Source organism: Cydia pomonella, chromosome 14 (genome assembly GCF_033807575.1).
Source record: "Cydia pomonella isolate Wapato2018A chromosome 14, ilCydPomo1, whole genome shotgun sequence".
NCBI lineage: Eukaryota > Metazoa > Arthropoda > Insecta > Lepidoptera > Tortricidae > Cydia > Cydia pomonella.
In genome coordinates, this window is record NC_084716.1 from 4,474,837 (window position 1) to 4,482,904 (window position 8,068).

General features: G+C 44.7%; 1 long non-coding RNA gene across 1 annotated transcript; it reads right to left on the minus strand.

Annotated features, from left to right (window-relative positions):
* Positions 1–4,331: 4,331 nt before the first annotated feature.
* LOC133525248 (uncharacterized) lies at positions 4,332–7,468 on the minus strand. The gene is made up of 3 exons (XR_009800544.1): positions 7,382–7,468; positions 6,325–6,965; positions 4,332–5,165 (listed from the first exon to the last, which is right to left on the minus strand). It is a non-coding gene; the product is annotated as an uncharacterized LOC133525248 (long non-coding RNA).
* Between the last annotated feature and the right edge of the window lie 600 nt (positions 7,469–8,068).

An 8,068-nucleotide genomic window follows, 5' to 3' on the forward strand; every position in this document is an offset into this window, starting at 1 on the left:
AACTTCGCAAAACATGCCAGATGCATTACATCTACTAGGTAAGCCCTTATTGTTGTACTGCACTGTTAATGCATCGTAGGCTCGCTTCGTATAGCTGACCCACAGGCTGCTGGAGTAAGTGTGCTAAAGTTGTGCTCTACTTGTCAGTTAGGTCTTTTCTTTGCTCAACTGAAATAAAAAAAGGCTGTTGTGAAATGTTAAATCAGTTCTGCCCTGACAGCTCTCGGTTGTTTGATGGCTAGCTTAGAAGTAGAGGACTGTTTCAGATTTTAATAAAAAAATACTAAGACGGGAGAATCTATAAACTCCCTCAGTCAGTTTTGCCCTGACAACTCTTGGGTGCTTGTTTGCTACATTAAAAAAGAACAATTAAGGAGGGAGCACCTCTAGAGGTCAGTTCTGCCCTGACATCTTTTTTTTTGACTTTATATGTTACCTATGTGTCGATTTGTGTTATCAATAATCAAAAATATCAGAAAAATTACCAAAGCCACAGTTGCTAATCCAAATGAATACTCCTGATTCACAACTACTAGGTTAGTAATATTAGATATTAAGAAACATCAAAAACAATATATTAGTATTAAATGGATAGACAGAGACAAACAAAACATTATAACTTTAAATTGTTAAGCTCACAATAAGAAATTAGAGCCACCAGGAAGTTCCATCATAAACTTGAATCAACTCCAAAATGAAGGTATGGGTGGGTGGTGGGTGGGGTGGAAGAGAGTCCTTTGAGTCTTATAAGATCCGCGTTAAAGCCATCATGATTATATAACGCAAACGCAAAGAAAATATGATTTAGGTCTCCTTCGTCCAATCCGCACTCACATAAGGAGGAGTCCCGAATGTGGATTTTTCTTTAAGTGGGCAGGAGTGAGGCAGTGACCCAACCTCATTCTGATGATAACAGAACAGAACTGTTATTCAAATATTTTTGAGAACCATGGTGTTCTCGACACAGAAGGTTGCACAAGGAAATAAGGTTTAGATTTTCCACGGTTGGAGGCAGACCAATCAGCAGCCCAAGTCCGGATTAGCATCCTTGTCGCAAGAGGGACTAAATCATGACAAACAACGGTGTCCTTGGCGACTCGGTTGGCCCTCTCGTTTCCTGAGACCCACGAGTGACCAGGAAAGAAACCAAAGCCAAGGCATCTCAAGTCCATTTTCCTTGCAGCATAAAAGATTTTTCTGTTTACTTGGTTGATAGCTTAGGAATAGGGGAATGTTACAGGTAAAAAAAAAACGGACAAGTGCAAGACGGACTCGCCAACTGAGGGTTCCGTACTTTTTAGTATTTGTTATAGCGGCAGCAGAAATACATCATCTCTGAAAATTACAACCAATTTAATATTGTCTCCTCTAAATGCACTTTAGTAACTGTAAAGTTACTAAGGCCTTCTGAAGGCTCGCTCATCTGGAAATAACGGTTTTGCACAGCCAAGTTTGTTTCAAGCTGTTGTTGAAGCCTTGTACCTGTTACCTTGTGACTGAAGCTGGAGTTTCTGAGTCAGTTCTGACCTGACAGTTGTTTGCTGGCTTCAAAATTTAAAAAGCCAACTTATCTTGCTTGAGTTTGTTAATTTTCTCACAGAAGCTTAATATAATTTAGTAGCTCTATTTTGGGAAATAAGTAATGATACTATACGTGGCCCGACGCATTTGGCTGGTTTTTTAACACCTTGTAATTTGGGTTCTAAGTTTCTAACATTCAGGCTAAATATATGTATAAAAACAAATGCATATCTTGCCGCCTCCTCCATGTGAATAGTCATTAACGCGGTGGCCTCGTCTAAATAGTGTCGTTTTAGATTTTGATACATTTGGTTCGTGAATAAATAATATTGAATTAACTAACTACATGCACGTTAGTGGGAAATACGTTATTATTGTTTTATTTTATGTGGATTCACGGTCTCTTTACGCATCCAAATCAAAATCAGATGACCAAAGTAATACCTATACAGTTACCTACACCAATACTTTACATTTTGATCGTGGCGCGCGAACCACCGCTGGTCGCGCCGCCCGGCTTCGAGCAGCACGATCAAAATTGAATGAATATGTAAATAGACGTCCACAGGACCGCATCGCACGCTACGGATTCAAGTATACGCACAGTGCTTGCCGCTGCGCCTCCTGCCTTCCCGCTCGTCGCGCCGCGCGCCACGTGCGTGACGCTGACGAGCGTCCAGCCCTCGGCCTTCGGGCAGCGGAGCGTGATACAAAATTTCTAGCCGCTCGGCCGCGTGGCGCTGCGGACGGCGGGCGTGTTGCGGGCGGTATCACACGGCTCCTTATTCTCGGTCTTAATTCTGTTTACCCGTAAGGAATCCAGGGTTCCTCGGCGAGGTTGTGAGGTCCGCGAACTGGTCCCAGCACGCCGTCTCGCACGTTGAAGTTCGCCCTGCAAGCTGTCGCCGTACACGTGTAGCTGGTAGTCCCTCCTCGCCGCCGTGATGCCCTGTAAAATAACTTTCTTTTGGCCCACTCAAAATCTTAACGGAAATTACTAATTATTTCCATTGTACTTAGCCTCCTGAGTCCCACGGGCCTAATACCAGAATTTAGAATTGGAACAAAACCACTTTCTAGGAAGTCCTAAGTATGAGGTCATAGGTATGAGGATAGACAAAGGTAGTAATTAAATTGTGATATTCGAATTGGGAAAGTAGTTATAGCGCAGAAAGAAATAAGATCGGAACAAAGATATTAGAACGTTTTGCGCGAGGCAAAGAAGAGATTTTCTCTTTCGGTTAGGTATGGGGCCTTTTTTGGTTTTAATTTTTGATGTTGGCTCTATTGTCAAAAACCAGTTTCTTCTGTTGTTCTGTTGTGCTAGCGCAGTATGAAAGTAGTATTATAGTCTGTGGGTTGTCGTATAAAATAGAGACCGAAAGAGAAAATCTCTCATTTGCCTCACACAAAACGCCCTAGTATCTTTATTCTGATTTTTTTTCTGCGCTATAACTATTCTCCAAAAATTCGATTCTTACTATTTAATTGCTAACTTTGTCTGTCCCCATACTTATGGCCTCATACTTAGGACTTCCTAGATAGTAGTTTTGTTCCAATTCTAAATTCTGGTATTAGGCCCGTGGGACTCGGGAGGCTACAATGGAAGTAATTAGTAATTTCCGTAAAAAATTTAAATGGGTCAAAAGAGACTTTTATTTTTACAGGGCATCATGGAGGCAAGGAAGGACTACCAGCTACACGTGTACCGCAGCAGCTTGCGGGGCAAATTTAAACGTGCGAGATGGCGTGCTGGGACTAGTTCACGGACATCACGACCACGCCGAGGAACCCTGGATTCCTTAAGCAGAATTTAGGCCACAGGGTTAAGGCCAAGAGCACGGAACCGTGTGATACCGCCCGCACCGCGCCCGCCGTCCGCAGCGCCATGCGGCCGAGCTGCTTGAAATTTTGTATCACGCTGCGTAATAAAATTTAATTTACCTCCACGGCTTACCTCGCCTTTTGTCAGTTATGGCAGGCCCCAGCAGGCTTCAACTGACTGTTCACGTGGACGCTGTTTGGTACCAAAAGTGGATGACGGGAACCTGTAACCTATATATAAGGTTACACGAAAAGCCCCGTATCATGACATTAGCAGCACCGTTAAACAATCCTCGTACTTCACATCAAGATATTATTGAACGATGCTCCCAGGGCGCACCGGCCAAGACCCTTCCGTTTCCTGCTGATAAACAGAATCAAGAGGAATTGGGAGTGCCTAAGCTCTCGAGGAGGTTTCCTGACGTGGCGTCCCACCGAACCCACCCTCCAGTGATTAAAAAAACGTACTTTCTTGGACTAAGTCTGTCTGGCTCAATTATTTATGTTTTAGTCACAGGAAAAAAAAGAAAATTCATATTAAATAAAAACTAAACATTGAAAAAACATATATAAGGAGCTGGACTAAAAGAATGTTTAGCTTTAAAAAAACTAGAGAAAAATACTATACTGTACAAGACGACTCAGCGATTCAGCAATAGCCGCCCCGTGGCCCCTGTAAAGAAAAATACACAAACATACTAAGCATTTACATGTTAACACTCTCATGAGCCGTATGTCTCATAAAAGTATTAAGATATAAACTGAATGGTCAAACTATGTCAAAAGTCCTGCAGACTCGGCGATGGCTTGCGATGACCGGTCCATGCCATGCGGCATTCATTGTCTTGTTAATAACTCCTGTTCATTTCAAAGGTAGATATTCCTAAGCTTAAATTGAATTATTGATTTTCTCAAAGAAGCCTAATTTAATTTAGTAGCTGCATTTTAACGGGACGTAAATATGAATACAACTTTTTAGAAGGTTTCTAAAAAGTAAGTAATGAACCGTCACTATACGTGGCCCGACACGCATTTGGCTAGTTTTTTTAACACCTTTTATTTTGGGTTCGAATAGTCAGGCTAAATCTAATGTATAAAAACATCTGCATACCTTACCGCCTCCTTCAAGTGTATAGTCATTAACGCGGTGGCCTCGTTTAGACAGCGTCGTTTCATATTTTAATACATTTGGTTCTTGAAAAAATAATATTGAATTAACAAGGTACATACACTTTAGTGGGAAATACGTTATTCTTGTTTTATTTTGTGAGGATTCATGGTCTCGTCACGCATCCAAATCCAAAACAGATGACCAAACAATCCTACATTTTGATCATGGTGCGCGATTCGCGAACCACCGCTGGTCGCGCCGCCCGGCTTTGAGCAGCACCATCAAAATTGAATGAATCTGTGGATAGACGTCCACAGAACCGCATCGCACGCAACGGATTTTAGTATAAGCACAGTGCTTGCCGCCGCGCCCCGCGCCTCCTGCCTTCCCGCTCGCCGCGCCGCGCGCCACGTGCGTGACGCTGACGAGCGTCCAGCCCTCGGCCTTCGGGCAGCGGAGCGTGATACAAAATTTCTAGCCGCTCGGCCGAGCTGCGGACGGCGGGCGCGGTGCGGGCGGTATCACTCGGCTCCGTGTTCTTGGCCTTAACCCTGTGGTCTAAATTCTGCTAACCTGTTAGGAATCCGGGTTCCTCTAGTCGTGAAGTCCGCGATTTTGTCCTAGCACGCCGTCTCGCACGTTGCAGTTCGCCCCGCAAGCTGCTGCCATACACGTGTAGCTGGTAGTCCTTCCTCGCCTCCATGATGCCCTGTAAAAATAAAGTCTCTTTTGACCCATTTAAATTTTTTACGGAAATTACTAATTACTTCCATTGTAGCTTCCCGAGTCCCACGGGCCTAATACCAGAATTTAGAATTGGAACTAAACCACTTTCTAGGTAGTCTATAATAGGTGGTCTTGGTTACAAAAAATGCATTTTTTTTTCGCTTTTATTTATATGAAAACTTCTTTTATTTACAGGTGCAGTCGACGACGGAGCTTGTATCATTTCCAAAACACGAAATCTTTATTCCAGGAACTTGTTTAACATGTTTAGTGTTGGTAATTCGCTGATATCTAGGGAGTCTAGGGACCCGAGCTCGAGTTCCCATTCTTTATTCTAAATATGCCGCCGCTCGAGTAAGCGACTTGCCCTACCTTCACGATGTGTTGTTCTGTTCTGCCATCAATGTTGTAGTTCAACACAATTTCTCTGTCTCCTTGGTTGCTAGGGCTGTCAAATAAATTGCAGGTTTCTTTGGCGTGAAAGCATATATGTTCAAACAATGCTCCAGTTCCTTCGCACAGGGCGCATTTTAGCGGTGACCAAACACAGCTATTATACATACTCATCGCTGAGCAGCGTGCATAGAACAATCCATCGCATTGTCTTTCGCACTTGACGCAGTTAGGCGCCGTGTTCGTGCAGTCCCAGTTGTAGCATTGTTGAGTATACATACGTCACAACTTTTGGCATCGTGTATGCATAATCATATTCTCTACGTTGTCGTATTTGCTTCAGTGTGAGTGTAACATTTCCCATCGTTACTGAATCTCCCGCGTGCATGGTCAAGCTCGTTTCATATGTCATCTGCTTCAAGCAATGCAATTGCTGCTTAACCACCACTGCTGAACGCGCCGCCCGGTTTCGAGCAGCATGATGAAAATTGAATTAATATGTAGATAGACGTCCACAGGACCGCATCGCACACAACGGATTTAGCTTGTCGTGCGCAACGCCACCCCGCTCTACGCGCCGCGCGCCACGTACGTGACGTACTTCCAGCTCTCGGCCTTCGGGCAGCGGAGCGTGATACAAAATTTTAAAGCGCTCGGCCCCGTGGCGTTGCGGACGGTGGGCGCGGTGGGGGCGGTATCACACGGCTCCGTGTTCTTGGCCTTAACCCTATGGCTTAAATTCTGCTTACCTATTAGGAATCAGGGTTCCTCGGCGTAATCGTGAAGTCCGCGATTTTGTCCTAGCACGCCGTCTCGCACGTTGCAGTTCGCCCCGCAAGCCGCTGCCGTACACGTGTAGCTAGCTGGTAGTCCCTCTTCGCCTCCGTGATGCCCTGTAAAAATAAAAGTCTCTTTCGACCCACTCAAAATCTTTACGAAAATTACCAATTACTTCCATTGTAGCCTCCCGAGTCCCACGGGCCTAATACCAGAATTTAGGATTGAAACAATACTACTTTCTAGGTAGTCCTAAGTATGAGGTCATAATAATGTGGATAGACAAAGGTAGTCATTAAATAGGTAGTGAGATTATGATTATGATTCTAATTTGGGATAGTAGTTATAGCGCAGAAAAATAAAGATCAGACCAAAGATAATAGGGCGTTTTGCGCGCGCGGTGGGCGCGGTGCGGGCGATATTACACGGCTCCGTGTTCTTGGCCTTAACCCTATGGCCTAAATTCTGCTTACCTGTTAGGAATCAGGGTTCCTCGGCGTAGTCGTGAAGTCCGCGATTTTGTCCTAGCACGCCGTCTCGCACGTTGTAGTTCGCCCCGCAAGCTGCTGCCGTACACGTGTAGCTAGTAGTCCCTTTTCGCCTCTGTGATGCCCTGTAAAAATAAGTCTCTGACCCATTTAAAGTTTTTACGGAAATTACTAATTACTTCCATTGTAGCCTCCCGAGTCCCACGGGCCTAATACCATAATTTAGAATTGGGACAAAACTACTTTCTAGGTACTTAGTCTTAAGTATGAGGATAGACAAAGGTAGTCATAAAATAGGTAGTGAGATTCTAATTTGGGAGAGTTGTTATAGCGCAGAAAAAAAAAGATCAAACCAAAGATACTAGGGCGTTTTGTGCGAGGCAAATGAGAGATTTTCTCTTGCGGTCTCTATTTTATACGAAAAACCACAGACTATTATACTACATTCATACTGCGCTAACACAACAAGGAACAGAAGAAACTGTTTTTTTTTAAAAAAAAAAAAAAAAAACAATAATTAAAACCTAAAAAGGCCCCATACCATGCCACCTCCTCCAAGTGTATAGTCATTAACGCGGTGGCCTCGTCTAGACAGCGTGGTTTCAGATTTTGATACATTTGGCTCCTGAAATAATAATATTGAATTAACTAGGTACATACACTTTAATGGGAAATACGTTATTATTGTTTAATTTTGTAATAATTCATTGTCTCGTCACGCATCCCAATCCAAAACAGATGGCCGAATCAATACCTACATTTTGAACGTGGCGCGCGAACCACTGCTGGTCGCACCGCCCGGCTTCGAGCAGCACGATCAAAATTGGAGGAATCTGTAGATAGACGTCCACGGGAGCGCATCGCACACAACGGATTTTAGTAATTGCTCGTCGAGCCGCGCGCCACGCTACGGATAGTGGGTACCGGCTTGGATTGGGTCTGCCCAGCTGGCGTCTTTGGCTGCTGGGGGACTACGGCCGCACGGGACACCCCTCCCGTCGATTGACTCGACGCCGCTTGGGGGACCGCTTGAGGAGCCCCTCTGCTTCTCTTCTCGGGCCTTGGGGCGCTAGGCACCTCAGTTTGGTGTCTCGTTGCCTCTACTTCCATTTCTTGGTCCGTCTGCTCCCGGGTCCTCCTTCTGTCGGCAGCAAGTGGCGGCCGGAGTATGGGCTCCGGTGGAAGGCGTCCCTCCACCCTCTCAAGACGGGTATTGACCATGCCGCCT